General features: G+C 38.4%; 1 long non-coding RNA gene across 2 annotated transcripts in view; it reads left to right on the top strand.

Moving 5' to 3' along the window:
• LOC102376049 overlaps window positions 1–12,834 on the top strand; it is a 68,745-nt gene extending 55,911 nt beyond the window's left edge. For both annotated transcript variants that reach the window (XR_003095726.1, XR_003095725.1), the window contains 4 exons: window positions 680–734; window positions 1,221–1,351; window positions 8,304–8,368; window positions 11,578–12,834. This is a non-coding gene — a long non-coding RNA (uncharacterized LOC102376049). The remainder of the gene's footprint in view (window positions 1–679; window positions 735–1,220; window positions 1,352–8,303; window positions 8,369–11,577) is intronic.
• The last annotated feature ends 5,267 nt before the right edge of the window (window positions 12,835–18,101 follow it).

Here is an 18,101-nt window from a genome sequence, read left to right as displayed (position 1 = left end):
CCTTTTCCAATTTTTAATATTCTAGCACGGGTGTAACCCAACAAACACAAACAGCATGTGATTTTACAGTCATTTTGGACATAGTCCAAAGCCTATTAAAGTCAATGGGAATCTTTCCAATTACTTTATGTACATTTGAGTCATTGGAGAGGACAGGTCACGCTGTACTTACTGCTGCACCATTTGTATTTATGACTTTAGTTTTAAAATTGTTAATTTAAATGTAATATAAAGGTTAACTGTATGGACTCTAAATATATATAATTACACAGGTCCTATGTCATTGCTGACTATAGCATACTATGTGCATAGAATAAGTATTAGAGCTGGTTAAAATTTTTCTGTAAAAAGTGCTTGGTTTATTTCAAAAAATGGTGTTTGTGAATAAATGTCATATAGCTATTATATATTTAATTCTTCACTATATATTTATCAATATATTACAGTTTTGGGGCAATGCATCCACAACAGTAACAATCATAGCACTACATAATGTATTAGAGGCATCAATACAGTATGTTTTGCTCATATTGAATGATATGCTTATACCACTGAATTAAAAAAATTGAACGGGGAAATAAAGTCGGGGAAGATTTGTTCAGGAACTGATCTGACACCAGGGAGAATGTTTCTGGCATTCTTAAATGAAGGGAATAGTAATTGCAAAATTTGTTTTAAGGGATGCCATCATACTGATTCCTTTAAATGACGGGGAAACCAGCATTTGACAAAAGGTGAGGTATTTCAACTTTGATTTCAAATAGCTAAAACAATTGGTCGGGTTGTTAGTAAATACAGTCTGCTCTCGGAATTTAAGTAAAGCATTTCAAAAGTTGTACTATCTCTTCTTTTTCTTCTTTTTTCTTGCTTTTGTGTCTTTTTCCATTTCTCTTCCTTTTGGTCTCAATCTCCTTTTTAAATTAAATACATATTTTACCCACTGTTTATACTCTCTTATTTAGTGCTCCCTTTTTTAGCTACCTTCCACAGTCAACAATTCCTTCTTTCTCTAATCTTAAAATATGATGTTGAAGCTTTTGTCATGTGGTTCAAAGTCAGGCAGAAAGAAAGTTCCATTTCCTGTTTATACTGCGTGGTTGGGCCAAGACTGAGGAAAGACAAGTTAGTTAAGTCAGAATATTTTGCTGATTCTTGGTTGAAGTCCATTAATATTCACTATGTTTATTCATATTCTTGACCTGCTCCCCATGTTCTCTAAGGTACCAATCTTACAAGTTGCCCAGGAGGGTAGAAGGAGACTTGCTCAGTCCAGATTTGCAAGGTTGGGACCTCAGTTTGCATCTTGGCATGTAAATGGGAGAAGGAACTGTGCTGTGCAGAGAGAATGGAGGTAACAGTTTATGCTCCTTTTTTTCTCCAGTTCTGTCCTCTCAAATATGCTATAGCCATATTGACACAAATCAGTTATGTCTGCTGTTATTCTAAGTGGTTCACAGTTGATGTAATTTCTTTGTGTGAAATGTCAGTTATGCAATATTGTTATAATCACAATAATTAAAACTTCAAGCAATTTGAAGTCAGCAGAAACAAAGGTGGTAATATCTACTGCATCCAGAATTAATAAAATGATAGCTCATAAAAACTTTTTGTATACAACTTTGGTGCACAACACTGAAAGAAACAGAAGTTAGTATGAATATTTAAACTCTCAAATCCAGAGTAACTAAAGTCAGATTATGAACATTCGACTCTCATCACTGAATGGTTATATACACAAATAACTTCAATGTGACTCTATGAAGAATAAGTAATATTCAATGAGAACAAGGATATCAACTTCTGGTCCTTACTACAATAATATTTGTATGTAATTGTCAAGTTTTTTTAAAAGCTCTATAAAATTAAGCTCTATTTGTAGTATTCTTGTACTACAATTGTTAAATTTCTTCACCTAAAAATTACTTTTGCTTTTATAGTACAAAAACATGTCTAGCCAAACTATGCTTTTACTTACCCATTCATCCAAAAATCTGAAAATGTGGGATGGAAGAGAGAGAGTATAGCAGCACAGAGTGTGCGTGCATATCATAGACAATAATAGCAGCAAGGCTCCACACTTCTCTTTGTTTTTGCTTACTTCATCTCTTCATGTTCACAGTTAACAAGCTTGTTCTGTACAAAAAATATAAACATAGTAATTAGTTCATCATAGGTGTGTCTAATTTGTATTGTCACAAATAAAAAGCAAAAACACCACTTAATCTTTTTATCTAAGCTTAATGAGATCAGGAAAGTATTTTCATAATTGAGAAAAAAGAATGTTATAGAATCTTTTCATGTGAATTGAGAACACAGTAACACAGGCACCTTCCTATGAACTCTTCTGTAAAATGAGAAACACAGTAAACAAAAACAATTAGATTATGAGTGGACTCCTTACTTTACAGTGATTAAAATATGTAAACATAATAATTCTGAGTACTTTACTGGATTACACAGGATCTTGCTATAAGTTATATACTAGGCTGAATAAATAAGAGAGTACCTTGCTACTACCAGGACTGAACAAGGACCCTAGCAATTAATGATATGTCAATTATGAGAATAGACCAGGGTGGCTTTCCAGCCTAACTATGACACCATAAAATGAGTGAATTGCTAGCAAGAAAGGCTGCAAAGCTTGTATTTATTTGTGATGGCATTTATTCGTGCTTGTAGGAATGAGCAGTTTTCACTTTGGTAACCATGGTTCATCAGAGAGGTACATCTGAATCTCAAATCTATTTTCAGCCTTTCCTGGAGAACTATTATTAACCAATTTAGATATTGAGGTCACAGAAAGAGAAGAATTGCCTTTCCAGCCAAAAGCAGTGACCAATACAGGACACCCGAGAGGGAACAAAACAAATGAACAAACAAGGTGAAGCCAGATCAGAGTCAAAATACACTCAGCCAATAGCACAGTGAGATGGAGGACCCTTCCTGGCTTAGTCTAATGACTGCTTGGCTTCACAGCAACAAACCAGGTCCTAACTTGTACTCCTAGCACAACCAAAACTCCCATTAAAGTTCATGTGTCCTGTGCATTCAAAGAACATACAACTATGCCATTGGTTTTGGTAATGAAATTAGGAAGTGTTCTTTGCATCCCAGCAAACCTGTTTGTCTGTGTCAATTTTTTAGGCTCAAGGCACCCCTCATTAGACTCAAAGCAGACCTTGGAAAATGTCAGCTCTTAGCTTTCACTCATTTTTTGACTAGAGAAAAATGATAGAGCAAGTCCTGTTGTGAAGAATTCACAGAGACTATAATAGGTCAGAATGTTTTTGACACGATAGATGCCTATGTGAAGTCTCTGGGTTTGTTTTATGAATGACGTGTAAGTATTTGCACACCTAGCAGTGCTAATATTGTGTGGCACCTCACAGCACCCTGGTTGAGACTCGCTGGCCTAGATGATCACCTGTAGCAACACATTCCACAGGTTGACTGTAGGCAGGCACAAAGTATTTTCTTTTATTGCATGTAAATTTACTACCCTGTGCCATTTAATTTCACGGAGTGTCCACTTGTTTATATGTATGTGACAAGAAAAAAAAAGGAGGTCATGACTTGTAGTTTAATTAATCACACCTAATTAATCACACCTTGAGTAGTGCCTAGAGTAAGTACTATAATGAGAAATGGATTCCTTTGGTATGCTTTTCATTTGGTTACATTGATTCAAAGAAGGTTCTCCATCCCACAAGGATGTAGCTTAGATAGAGAATCCCTGCAGAACTGCTGGAGGGACAGCTGTATGGAAAGCAGCTACCCCACAAGACCTGCTCTTTACCAGCTTAATTGTGCCCCTTCTCCAGTCATGTTTGAAAGGTATGCAAGATTCACTGGGCTAGAGAGTGACAGAGCAGGGGGTGCATGACTATTACACAACACAACTTTTCCACTTGAGGGACCTAAATATTAGGATACAGAGCAAAGATTTTTCCTTATGCTCCATTTTTGATCTGGTGTAATGAAATTTGAATTATTTTCTGTACAGTGTCACAACTTCAATAGAGGGAACAGAGAACACATTCACCCAGAACAGACTATGACTTTGTGGGTAAGGGTGGTGTGAGATACAGGTTTGATGCTGTCCAGGCTGAGGCAGGAACTGAGCCAAGAGTCACCTGCTTTAATTTGTAGGCCATTACACAAGCTTACAGTTGTTGGCATCATAATGGCAACAATGTCATAAAAGAAAAGAGAGCTTACTCTTTTGAAAGATAAGTTGTTAGATCCTACTCTCAAGAGTGGATTCTGGGCTGTTGGTCCTGAGCAGGCTGAGGTGCCTATGGCAAAGAGAGGCTTGGGATACCAAAAACACCTCTCTGAGATCACTGTTTATTGGCCAGCTTTGTTAACCCCCTAGCTGTGAAGGATCCCATGCTGTGCATCTAATTCTCTCTATGCCCCATGGAGGGTTAGTTTAAATGCTTAATACAGGGATCCAGGTGTCTAAAAGTTAGGCACTGCAGCCCCTAACCTCCAGCCTTTCATCCCTCTCCTGTTGGAGCTGTCCCACTTTGTGCTAATAGTTAAATTTGTGTTGGGACAGAGAAAAACTGCCTCTGTAGCCCTGGAATGTAAGAAACCCATGTGCAAGTCTTCACTACAATGAATATTAAATAATTTATATGAAGTGGAACAGCACCAACAGTGAGAGACTCACTCCTGCATACCTGATTAGTTAGGCACTCACCTGAGCTACAGGAAAATGGCAGACCAAGGATGTGAGCCTTGGCCTCTCATGTCACAGGTGAGTGCCCTAAGCATCTGGCTTGTGGCTATTCAGAGAGCTCTCCAGTTCATTTTTTTGTGAAAATCTTGGAAAGGCTCTGTTGCATCCTGATGAGGAACGAGGCCATTTCATAAATCTAGAAGAGTTCAGCAGAAAAGGAAAACTCTTCCCTGTTTAGGATTTGCTATGGCTATGCAGTTGAGGTTGAGCAGAGCGATGTGCTCAGAGAAAGGATTCAATATTACAGTGACTACTTTTCATGATTATCTATGCAATGGAGAACCGTTAGTATTTGCCTTCTCATGAATTAATGGCACACTTGCTGGGAACTGAGTGATCCTCTAAAGAAGAAATATGGCATTCAATGGCCTAATGTGCAGTTAACAGACTTTCAGGGAGTACAAAATAGTCTGTAAAGTAGTAGTAGCTGCATTTAGGTTTTTTTATTTAAGGATTAGCTCACCTGAGAGAGAGAGTCCTTCTTGAATCTGAAAGATGCTGGCAGTAGCAACCTGTTCTCAAGTCAGTTGCTGCCACCTCAAAGGTCTCTGAAGGGAAGTGTTTATTCCTTTACCTTAAACCTTCTTGTTTTTTTGTGATTTTTTAAAATCTAGTAATTCCTCTATAAGGACAGCAATAAAACCATGCAAGTAATAATAATGAATAAAATCAGTTCTAGACACAGCTGGTTAAAAAAGCAGCCAAGCACACACAGTTGCAGTTTCACCCCAGAACCACCTTCTTGAGAAGTTTAATACTTTGCAGAAATAAACTTTTCATGCACAGCAGACTTAAGTAAAAAAAAAAAGCTAGTGTGTCTTCTGTGTGCCTTTAAATTCTATTAAAATCAAATTTGACTCAACTCATTCAGATCAGACCTGTTATCAACAACACATTGTCTCGGGAGACCAACATTTGTCCAGTTAGGGCTTCCTTCATTAATCGTCCAGCATCAAGCAAGCCAAATCCAAATCTGTGGAGAAAAAGCAATTAGATATTTTAAGCAGTGATAAGAACACCACAAATAATCAATTTCTATGGCATTAGCAGCTACCTGGTCCAGGAAAAGTCTATAAAAGCTAGAATTTATTGCAGAACACCAGACAGCTTACAGGGCATTGATTCTTGGTAGTATGCATAGATTGCTGGATTTAAAGAGAAATCCCTAATGATTCTTATCTTTAATTTTTTCTTTTCAAAAAGCAAACAAGCATAAGGTGTCTATAAAGGCAAAACTATAGCAAAACGAGTGTCTCATGACTTTTAAATTGTATTTGTTTACTTTTCATAAGACAGCTAGTACACTGCTTGGTAGCAATTAGATATAATTTGATGCATGAACCTCATGGAAGAGGTAAAAGCTACAATTATAATACACTATGCCTAGAAACATACTTATTGTGCTTCTTTTTAAGATGTTTACTTCACCTGAAAAAGAAAAGGACCAGATACCACTTTTTTGCATGTAGGCAGAACATGGACCAATTCCATTTATAGGCTACTTTTCCCACTTATTAAATTTCATAACAGAAAGTATTTCAGTGCGCATTACCCTTTGTGATTTTTAAACATTTAAAACAAAACCAGCATGGAGGAATCCCTTCTCATAAAGCAATATTAATTTCCCAAAATAATTCCGCTACAATATTCCTCAAGAAAGAGTTTCTGGAAATAGATGGTTATTTTTGAAGTTTAAATTGATTTTAAATATTGCCAAATATTATATTTCTTAGATTAATAAACTGTTAGGCTGGAAGGGACCAGCAGAATCATCAAAACTGACCTCCTGTATACAGAGGCCGTCATTTTTTCCCCAGAAGCTGAGTAAAGTTATGTCTTTCAGAAAGATGTCTAATCTCATAAAATTCCAAGTGGTACTGAGTCCATAACCTTCCTGGTACAGTGCGCCAGTGTTTATTACTATGAGACTATATTTCTTTCAATGTTGGATGTGCTTAACTTAGCATTCTAATTCGGAAAATGCATAGTGTCCGAGAGCGAGCAAATGTAAGTGCCATTCCACATATTTACTAATCCTAAATCAAAACATTATGGAAATACAGGAAACATGACAACTAAAGCTCTGCTCTTGTGAACATTCATGAAATGGTGCAGCTTAATGGATAGGAGTAGTCCCACTGAGTTCAACGAACCTACTCCCTAGTGTAAAGCTACTTCTGTAAGCAAACTTTTGCAGGATTAGGATGTAAAATATCATGAGTGTGAAGCTGTGCTTATTGAGGAAAACATGAGGCATTAATTAATTAAACTGAAAAATCTGACTCAGAATCCAGGATACTATAAATTATTCGGGGCGGGGGAGAAAAAACAAGAAAACTTTTCATTCTAGAATTGCAGCTGCTGGCATACGCGGATGATTGTTGAAATCCAAGCAACAGACTGAGGGGGGAAAAAAAAGAATGAACTGAAAAAAAAAAAGTTATCAAGATAATTAAAACTTTGCAACAATTCAGTAGTGGTGCTGATAAAAACAGCACTGCTGGTTGAATGCAAATAAGATGGTAAAGGCCCTGTTTGGATTATGGTAATTACTCAGTCTGAAGTTAGCTCTAGCCACACGCACATACACACACATATACACACACAGCAGTGGAGTGGAACCTGACAACTATACTTGGCATGTGATCATAAAATTCTCTGGCACACAATCAGAATGCCATGTGGAGCTATTTGTACAGTTAGGTATAGAACTCTGCAGCACAGGAAATACCATCGGAAGTACTGCTGACCCTGTATGCCTTTCGGAGTGAGGCTGCTTCCATACTTATCACTGGCCTGCATTCAAATGTGATCTCTGGAGAAGGCAAATCAATTGAACACATGTTTGGTCTAAAAATGTCATTTTGGAATATGCTAAGATATTTCCTTACATTAGACTGTTCTGTTTGCCCCAAAGATTTGTCAAGTGCAATTGAATGCATACACATCACAATATACACTGTTGCCAGAACAAAATAATTTCAATGTGTCCTTTAGTACTTCGACAAAATACAGACAGTCCGTGTTGAAACAGGATGCCCTGTGAAAGTCTTGTACGCGCTGGCATTCTGTGTTTCTTCCAGGAATTTGTTTCTTTTCAATTTGGGAGCAGGCCAAATGAGCAGATTTTGTGTAAGAATGAAGAAGGCAACCAAGTCAACCTCTCCTCTTGCCTCCTAGACGGTTGTGCTGAGGCAGGATAATTTGTGTCATGAAAAATCATTAAAGAAATTATAATTTCAAACTCTGATTCCTAATAATAAAGTCTTATGAGAAAAATATCATTACAAATAGCCCTATTAATTCATTGATTTAGCTTTAGAGCAATCTCTGATATATGGCAAAGATGTGTTTCTTCAACAATTTTCACAAGTAATATTAAATATTGGCGCACACATCATTTTTATTACTTACTACTTTGATTTGTTCACCTTGCATATTCTCTGCAGCTGTATGTTTTATTACCTAACCATCTCAGTAGAAGCTCCCATTAGCAACAGCGCATAGTAGAAGAGAAGTGAACTTTCCAATAAGCTATCCCCTCTTAATTCTGCTTTAGGTCAGCACTGAACAGACGGTTTTGAACAGATCAGAATTCCTGTAATGTGACCACCATTGCTGAAGGTAAACCCTTACTGTGAAGGGCAAGCTTCCCTGCCTGGCACATTCAAAGTCTACAGAGACTATATCAAATCTAGATTCATACATGACTGCTGATGCCAAGATATAGTCCTCTGACCAACAGACTCATTAGTGAAAGGCACCATCACTCCCCCCTCTGCATTGACCCACCATGGTTACTATAACACACACAAAGTACATCAACCTTGAAACAGTGCAAGCTGCTTTGATTGCTGCATTTTATCTGAGACAAAAAATTGTGTGTGTTTTGACTAGCTGTATGATCTTTAAGCTGTTTTACCTTTTTTCCAGAATACTATTTTAAAAGAATACCATAAAGCCAGTAGGCCAAAAAATTGACTAGTTTGACATATTTTCCTTAGATGGTCAAAGAAATTCTTTCTCTGTGATTTTCCTTTGACTAAGAAAGATACTTAAAGGAGCACAGTGAGGGAAAATGAATGCCAAAATACATAAATGCTGGCAATCCATCACTTTCTAATAGTTATAATATTAAACTAGTAGATGCACAAAGAAGGAAAAAACAATGTAATACAAATATGTTATTCAGGTTCAAGATTCAGTTTGAAGGGGCTGTTTTATACAAAAATGGGCAATAAAAGTTACTATTCCAAAATTATCCTGTTCACTTTGCATTAAGTTGAATATGGTGAGGCACAAAAGGTTATATATGAACAGATGCAAAAGTTAAACTATAGCCTAGAAACCATCAAAAAAGTCTAGTAATCCAGAAAGGGAATACCACTACTCTGTTATAAAAATATGAAAAAAAATCTGTGAAGGATGCAATAATACATCACAGAGGGAAAAATTAAAAGAAATCTGTTAAAGTGAGTATATATGAAAGAAACCTGGGGAAAATGTACACTTTAGTTTATATCAGGGCTAAAAGCATTATATATTTGCACAGTACTACTGTTGTGATAAATACATTATTTACACTGAAATGCCAAATGTATGTCACTCCTGGGGTTTATGAGATATGTAGAGTTTTGTGAGTTAAAATTAGGGGAGAATTACAAGACTTAAGAGACAAGTTCCAGAATTGGAAGACCTTGACTTTCTCAGCATTATATATAAAATTTGTAAATGACTAATAAATTTCTGGACCCTTTAGTATTTTGTACTGCACAGATTTTTTATTAGTGTGGACAAGTAAATTTTATTTTATAGCTTGTTGTATTTAAAGACAGTGTAAAACTCTCATTGCAAACAGTTGTTTACAGTGCGCTTTTCAGCACAAAGCTGTTTTAAAGCTCAATTGTGCATTTTGCAGATAAAGTGGGAAAACTAACTGAAGGCTGTATTGTAAGCAGTGGTTGCCGTGGAAACCCCAGTTTCAAGAGCTGGTTCTCCATTACCACTTAATTTAGGCTTCCTAATTGCATTCCACTAAATCGGTAGCGACAATATCTGCAGAGCAAAACTGCATGCCCAGTCTAGCGCAAACCTCTTTGAAACAGGCTTTTTGAAAGCCAGGAGCTATAAAAACTCAGCATGACGTGGAGCATATGAGAAACCTGTAGTTCAAATGTACTGCTGCTTGCTTTCTCATCCTTAGTAACTTCAGTGCGCTCCACACCAATCTATTAGTTCAGTCTACCTTAAAGATCATAAAGCTCTGCCATGTGGAAACTCATCTGTCCACCAACACATTGGTGCAAAATAGATTTAATTGTACTCCCAACCCAGTATCATGTCCATCTTATTTTACTACACATCAGCAGGTAGCCATTGCAGAGCCTTCCTTTCCTTGAACTGCCCTTGCTCCACAATACGAGGAGAACAATACTTTCTCAGTTTAAATTATTTGCCACTGTTCAGCTGTGCAGCAGGCTAGACCGCCCATATGTGACCTAAAGAGAGCCTTGTCAGAACCACTAGACATAAAAGCATTGCAATTATCGACCACACTGCTTTAATAGAGGAGGCAACTAATATGATAGTGTAAGTGATTCTGCCAGTGAGAAGCTCTTCGTCACTGTCAGATTAACACTTGAGTTAAACTCTTGTAAATCAGTCACATTATGCTGTTGGTTGAGAAATAAACACAGACCTATTATGGTTAGAATTCCAGAGGGCTCTCCCCTCAATAGGAGTTACACTGGATGTCCTATTAATCTGAATTTTGTCATGTTTATTATTTTGCAATTACTAATGTGGGTAATATTGGAAAGATTTAAGTTGCCTATGATTAAATTCTGAAATGGATGTACATGCCTAGCAAAACCTTCTGCAAGGAAAGCGGGGTGGGGGTGGGAGAGACAGAAAGAGAGTATACTGTGTAACTTCTGACTGAAAAAAACCAGCAGACCACCAATTTAATTAAATCCCATAACTCTTAAAAAAAAAAAAAAAGTGGAGCATTTCAAATCAAAATCCCTCAGTGTCTTTAGGCACGAGACCTCCCACAAGCTCATAGTGAAGTGCACCTCCTAGCCACTGCTGTGGTTACATTCAAGCTCTTTACTGTGTATCAGATGAACATTGAAGTTGAAAATAATAAGTAAACAACGGCTCATTTGATGTTTCATTCTCTGCACAATGTTATTAAATGGTGGTAGAGCAGCATCAATGCACCCAGACTGTCACCAGGCATTAGACTGTTCTTTTAGGTTCTCTCCCATTCTTGAATGCTTGCTTCCCTCCCAGAGAGGATGTATAACCAGAATGGATACATCTTGCCTTTTAGCATTTGGGTTTGGAGAATCGGAGAGAACAAAGATACCAAAGGCCAGTCACAAATACTGGGCATTTATTTTTAGCCTCTTGGATCAGCCTTTCTGACATAACTCCTAATATTACATGGTTAGCAAGGACACAAAGAATAAAGAGAGCAAAGGCAATGGCACTGGCTCTTGATTTCATGGTCTTAGCTAGCCAGTCACTGATGGCATTCCCAAATCAGCTCCTGTTTAGGGTTTAATTGGACCAACTCCGAGCTAAAATTGTTTTCCAACTATTTAAATTAGTCTAATAAAATATATCAGATTCACCCAAAGAACCTTGTCTGCTGAATGAAAAGTAGAGCACTTTGAGCTGTGGTGAGGTCTCATGAAAGATATTACTCATGGAAATATATTCAGGAACAACAGCAAACAACTGCAGCCCCAAACTCCTATTCCTTACTCATATGGAAATGTTCAGGAGTAAACTCTAACATCATTGCCCTTCTGTCCTATGTCCTGTAGACCTGCTTCTGTGGAACTGGAGAGGGACGAAGATTGAAGCAGGAGACAAAGACCTTGTGAAGGAAGTTTATCATCCCACTAAAGCTCTGCAGAAAAGCCGATGGAGATTTAACACAATCTGGAGTTACATTAAATTCTGTAGTTCATTTGGACTTTAAAGGGAGGTCTACGGAGCAGCAGCAACCAGACTAAATCCAACTGAGCCATATTGTGAGGGAGCCGAGAGGAACCACAACAGACTTTGAGGCAACGTAGAGGCACAGGGCCTCAAAAAAGATTCTGTGGGACACACAATGGGAGGAAAGTCACTGCCCCTTCTTCCTGAGGAAATGACGTGTGAGGAGCGCTGAGCGCTGAGCGGTGCTCCTCACACGTCATTGTGAAAAATGAAAAAGCCAAGAGACAACGGGCTCCATTCTGTCCTCACATGCATGGCTTTGTTACAAGTGGGCACTGGTCCAGTTTCTGTGGTCAGAGTCACACGTGCAACTTCCTCTGACTTAAACAGAGCATATATTTTTATAGGGAGAATTTGGTCTTTTCTATGTATGTAAATTACCAAGATTTATTTATTATTTGTTTTGTAGTACAAGGATCAGGGCCCTATTGTTCGAAACCTCATGAAAACATGGACTTTTAGAAATAGAAATGTTACATTCTAGGGAAGTGACATCATATGAAGGTTGGGATGAAGAAGACAAACAACTATATACAATATACAAGATATATACAAAAATAATTGTTTTGCTAACTAAATACATGCATATTTAGATTTGTAATTATTTAGAGAAACAAATATTTACTTTCTTCACTCATCTCTCCGCGCTCTGCTGCAGTTGCTCCTCTCTCTCTTTACATTTTGTCAGATTTCTTGTAAGATTTGGAAGGAGTAGACAACACTAGCTTTATGATAGCTTTAGGAGTGTAGTGGGGGTGGGGAGGAGGAGGTGCAGAGCAAACCATGCATAAGGAAGGGCAAGGCAGAATTCTGTGGGAGAGGCTGTGAGATTATCTCTTCCTTTTTATTTCTACACTTCTTGCTATTGAAGGCAGGGCTCTAAGGTGCCATCCTGCCATACGCTTTGGCTGACATGGTTAGCATGGCTAACTGCCTCTCTTCATTATTGAAAGAATCTCAGAATCACACGGCACTTATACATATACTCTGGGGGTAGGGGAGGGGGGACACTTTATTAGAGTGGCTCCGAGAGCCACTTTCATTAAAGTGCCCAAAGCATCTCATGTATCAGCATCCCTGTGCTTAAAAATGGTGGCAGGAGTGCTTTAACTAAAGCTCATTGAACATGCTTTAGTTAAAGTGCTCTTGCCACCATTTTAAGTGTGGGGACACTGATACATGAGATGTTGGAGTCTGCTGGAGTATGGTAATTATCATGCTGTAGCAGACTCAATTGAGTTTGTTCTGATGCGCTGTAATTATAGAGCGTCAGAGCCACCTCGCTGCTTGTGTATAGGTGCCTATACAATCTTAAGGTTGAAAGGGATCTCAAGGGCCATGTAGTCCTGTGAAGAGGAGTCCTGTGGAGGGGGGGAGTGAGGGGGGGTGGGGCAAAGGAGGAGTCCTGTCCCTACACAGATTCAGGATTTGCTATTTCTTACCTGTCTGATGGACATCTATCCAGCCTCTTCTTTAAAGTCTCCATGAAGGAGATTGCACTACTTATGGAGGCAGCTTGTTCCATTGTCCTACTGTTCATATATTAGGGAATCTCATTTCATCTTAAGCTGTTTTACTGAAGTTTGGACACATTGTCAAGTGTCAGGCCTGCTATGACAAGGGAGAACAATTTTTTTCCCTCTTTTTTATGGTAGCCTCTTAACTCTGAAAAAATGCTGTCTTGTACTTCGTTCATTTCCTTTTCTTCAAAATAAATATACCTGATTCTTTCCATGCTGTACTGTGAGCAGATCAATGGCTGGTTCAAACAAAAGGGCCCCAGGTGTCCATCCAATATATAGAGGGAGGGGGGCAAAGGAGGGGGGGAAAGGTTGAAAAGGACATTAAGCTCTCAGCAAAGAAAGAACTGAGACAATATGGCATGCTTTTCTCTCTCCTGAGCCCTGGGATGCTACTCAATGCAAACACTATGTGGTTGTGGTTCTGCAGATTTTGAAGGAAATTGTATCAGGACAGGGAGCACAGCAAAGACATAACTGCTTCATAGCCCACCCTAGACCTGGCACATGTCCAAAGGGAAGTTGAAGTAGGAATTAACAAATATGGAACTGGTAACATTCCAGCTTATCCAGAACACATTTTCCAGGATGTATGGTTCTTGTTTTTAAATACATGAATATGATATTTAATGCCTATGTTATTCAATGTCTAGGAAATATCTTAACATTCTGATTTTGAGGACACACATATACTGTTTCATAGGCCATTCTCTCTCATTATGTGAACTTGCATTCTTTCTAAATGCAGTGCATACACATGCATTAAATTCTTTTTCTTAACTTTCTGAGTGTTATTTTACTCTAAATAGCATAGCTCTGAAAACTGCAATTGCACACAGTGTATATAGTGTTGAATAAAAATGAAACATAATTTAAAGTGTCATATTTATGATTATAGGATGCTTATTAACAGCCAGGGGCACTCTGGGTTCTATTCCTAACTCTTCCACAGATTTTCCCCATGGACTTGAAAAACCGAAACACTCTAAACCTCAATTTCCTTGGCTGTATCATCATTGTCATCATCACAAATATTAATGATAATATTTCTAAGGAAAATTATCTGCCTCACTTAAGTGTTGCTTGCAATGCTTAATTTGCAAGTGTGTTCAACGTGCTTTGTGATCCTCAGTGAAAAGAGTACCGTAAGAATGGCAGTATTAATTATGACTATCATTATTTGAACCTCTCATGCTGGAGATTCAGTTCAGTTTCTTATAAGAACATAGCAAACAGGACTGGAAGGAAGCCTCTGAGCCATTAAAACCAATCCCCTGCTTTTGCAGCAATGACGTTGTAAATTTCTTTCTTGATCTAACTGCATTTTGAAACCAGATAGGTTTCTGGCCCCTCACTACTTCTTCCAGTGGAAGGCTATATCCAAGCCACTGCTGACCAAGGTAGCTTGGGTACTAGAAAAAGTAGAGCTGTATTAGTGTGATGCTTCACCTGCACTAATTAGTCCAAGTGAGAAGCTTGATATACTGACCTGAGAAGAGCAGCATGCTAACAAAGTTATATAGTGTTTAGGAATAAGCAGGTCTGTTGAAAACTAGGTTCGGTGTGTCTACAGAGCACACATTGTGCCATGGAAGTCTACTCCTGTTTTGCAGCTTAAGTTTATCCTTGTTCAGTTTGGGTAGAATCCAATTTTGCCTAGTGGACAAACAAACAGCAGTTTGAGACTAACTCCATTGCTTGCTTTGGGTGCCTAAATGCCCATAATATAGAAGTAGGATTGCCCTCTGGAAGGACAGAGACATCTCCTTATTCATACAGTGGGGCATTTATATACATGCCCCACTGGGGGTAATACCATATTATGTACACCAGTGGTTTTCAGCTAGTGGTCCGTGGACCCTTGGGCACCCACAGGCTATGTCTAAGGGGTCTGTGAAAGATGACTATGATTCATCAAAGGTATGTGAATACCTACATTTACAATTCAAAGAGGTCTGCACCCTCATTCCAATTTTTTTTTCTGTGTCCACAAATGAAAAACGGTTGAAAACCACTGATCTACACAATAGGTGGTTAAGAGTTAGTCTCAAGCTGCACTTTAGTCATTCCTTGATGTATCTAGAAAAAACAATCATGTCCCCTCTCAGCTACCATTTTGCTGGGTTAAACAAGTCAAGATTTTTTACTTTTCTCTCAAATGAATATAATCTCCTTATTCCCCTGATGATAATAATAGCCCTTTGAACTTGTTCTATATGATGTTTTACCAGGGTCTTGCATGATGCTATTAGTTTTTCTCTTTTTCTTCTCTGCTTCACCTTATGGCTTCTCTACTTCCCCTTTGAAAGCTGCTTCCCATTGGTAAACTGTTGTCATTCTATGACTGACTAGTAGTGTACCTCATACATAATCTCCCCAGTTTACAGCAAAAATGTTTGTTATGCATGAATTTAAATTTTGTATTCTTGGATTTCATCTCATTCTATACTTCCATTTCTAAGATCATGTAGTTCTTTCTGTTTGATATTCTGATCCTCCTCTGTATTAGTGACATCTACCAATGCATTTCATTAGCATGCATTATATTTTATGCCCAGATCATTAATGAATATATAAAGTAAGATCAGTATAAGATTGATCCATAAGGACTTAGTAACTTCTCTCCACGTCCATATTTCCCCTCATTATTGTCTTCTTGTTCACCAGGTTTTACCCACAGTACAATTCCATATTAATTCCCATATCCATCCAATTGTTTAATAATTTTCCATGTAGTACAGAAGCTTAGGCTTTACTAAGCATCAGATAGATTAGATCTACAGTATTCCCCCATTTTCCACTTATTCAAAGTCTTCAATTATTCTTTTCCTCAAAACCTAGAGTAAAAGAGGGGAACTACTTTGTGCTTGGATGAATAAATCCTGAAAAAATGATGTGCCTGGTAACAGAAAGAGTTAATGGTGACAGTAGAGTTGTGTGGTAGAATCACAGAATCATAGAAAAGTAGAGCTGGAAGGGACCTCCAGAGTTCATCTAGTTCAACCCTCTGCTTGAGGCAGAATCACCCTCATCCAAATGTTCCTGTACAATTCCTTGTCTAAAGTCTGGTGCAGAGCCATCAAAGGTAGTGCTTTAATGAGGAGTCAGTAAGGAGCCTTGAGGCATGGCATAAGGTTAGTCTAAGGGGCAGAAACAGTGTGATACAAAGCTCTGTAACTGAAAGATATTTATTTGTGCTAGAATCTGTCTCACACATGTAGTGCTCCCTGTGCAGCAAATATCCAAATAAAGCTAATGTACGCAAGTGCAACCCAATCAGACTGGGCTCATGTGCATAAGGATTTTGATATCAGCTGCCACAGACTTAGTTTGCATGGGTCTCCCTAGTACATAATGATGAGCAAACCTTGAAAAGTTCAGAAGTGTAATTAATTAAACATCCCTCAAATTTGAAATGTTTGAGGTGTGTCCAAACATCTAGGGAAAAATAGGCACTCAGATACAATGGTAATGGAACTGATATTAGATATATAGATAGATGAATGTTAGATCATACATATTTAGTGGGAGGAAGTACTGTGACATAGTAAGCAGCCATCTCTGCTTTAGGGTGTCACTGATTTCTTAGTTTGGTGCTATTATTTTTACAAACTTCTGTAGTCAGTTAAGTATGCACAGATTACTTCCATCCTTCCAAGAAAGGTCTAATTAGGAGTATACAGTATTGTGGCTGAATGACATCATTTGGAGGAATGAATGAAGTCAGACCACAATGTGTGAAGTAGTCATCTTATACAGAGGGAAGATGAGAAACAGAATGGAAAAAAAAATGTGGATGCAGCGTAGAGCCGCAGGGCTCAAGCTTAAATAGTGTAATGCTGGGTCACAGGTGGGAAGGTCTGGGGGTCATCCAAGGTCAGAAGAAGCAACCAAGGTCAGTGGGGAATGTGCAGAGTCCAAGTGTAGGAAAGCCAGGAAGCCAGAAGCCAGAAGATCCATTTGAGGAACTGAGTCAGAGAGCCAGAGGGTCAGGGAAAGCACAGTGAGGAAGACAGCTAAGTCAGATATGGAGAAGATCAAACCAGAGTTGGGTTAGGGAGCCAAAGGGTCAGGTCGAACTCAGAGTCCTTGGGCAAGTCAGGTTAGGTAGCTGAGAATGAGGAAACCTAGATACAATGTTTAGCCTTGTTGCTCAGGCACTTCCTCTTCTGGGTCAGGAGTTTTTATAAAAAGGGGAAAAGGGTCAGCTGACCCTGGCTGGCCATTCCAGTTGCAGGGATTGGGTGGGCAGTTAAACCCAGATATTGGGATCTGTCCACCTATGTCCACACCAATACTCAGCTGAGGCAGGCTAGGATGAATGGGTATGTCAGGTATGCCCAGGCCATGGTTTAACAAGTAGTTTCTGAAATCGTAATGGCTGATATTTTTATAAGAAGGCAACAAGGGGAATGTCATTTGGACTGTGTATATTTAATTTCCATTCAATTGGCACTTTTGCCTTTCTGGGAAACAATCTTTTTCCAACATTTGTTTCCATATTTGGTTACATAGTTTCCTTTTGTTTAAATTTTAAACAAAACATGAAGAGAAAACATGAAGGAGAACATGAAGCTGAGACATGTTGAAATCGCCAGGGATTTAACCTACACTACAAAATAAAATCCAGGCACCCCAGTGTCAGAAAGAAGTAAGTCCAACAAGCAAATTAGAAAAGCTCAACTGCAACCATATGGAAAGTGATGACACTGACCAGCATCCCAGCACAAGAGAGTAGCTTCCCTGCTGACCTATCTTTCCTAAAAATGAGAAAATGCAGAAAATATGTCTTCAAATCAAGCTAGAAATCTTATGAGTTCAAGCTT

This window comes from Alligator sinensis, unplaced genomic scaffold, assembly GCF_000455745.1.
Source record: "Alligator sinensis unplaced genomic scaffold, ASM45574v1 scaffold703_1, whole genome shotgun sequence".
Taxonomy (NCBI): Eukaryota; Metazoa; Chordata; order Crocodylia; family Alligatoridae; genus Alligator; species Alligator sinensis.
This window is presented reverse-complemented; position numbering and strand designations above follow the sequence as displayed.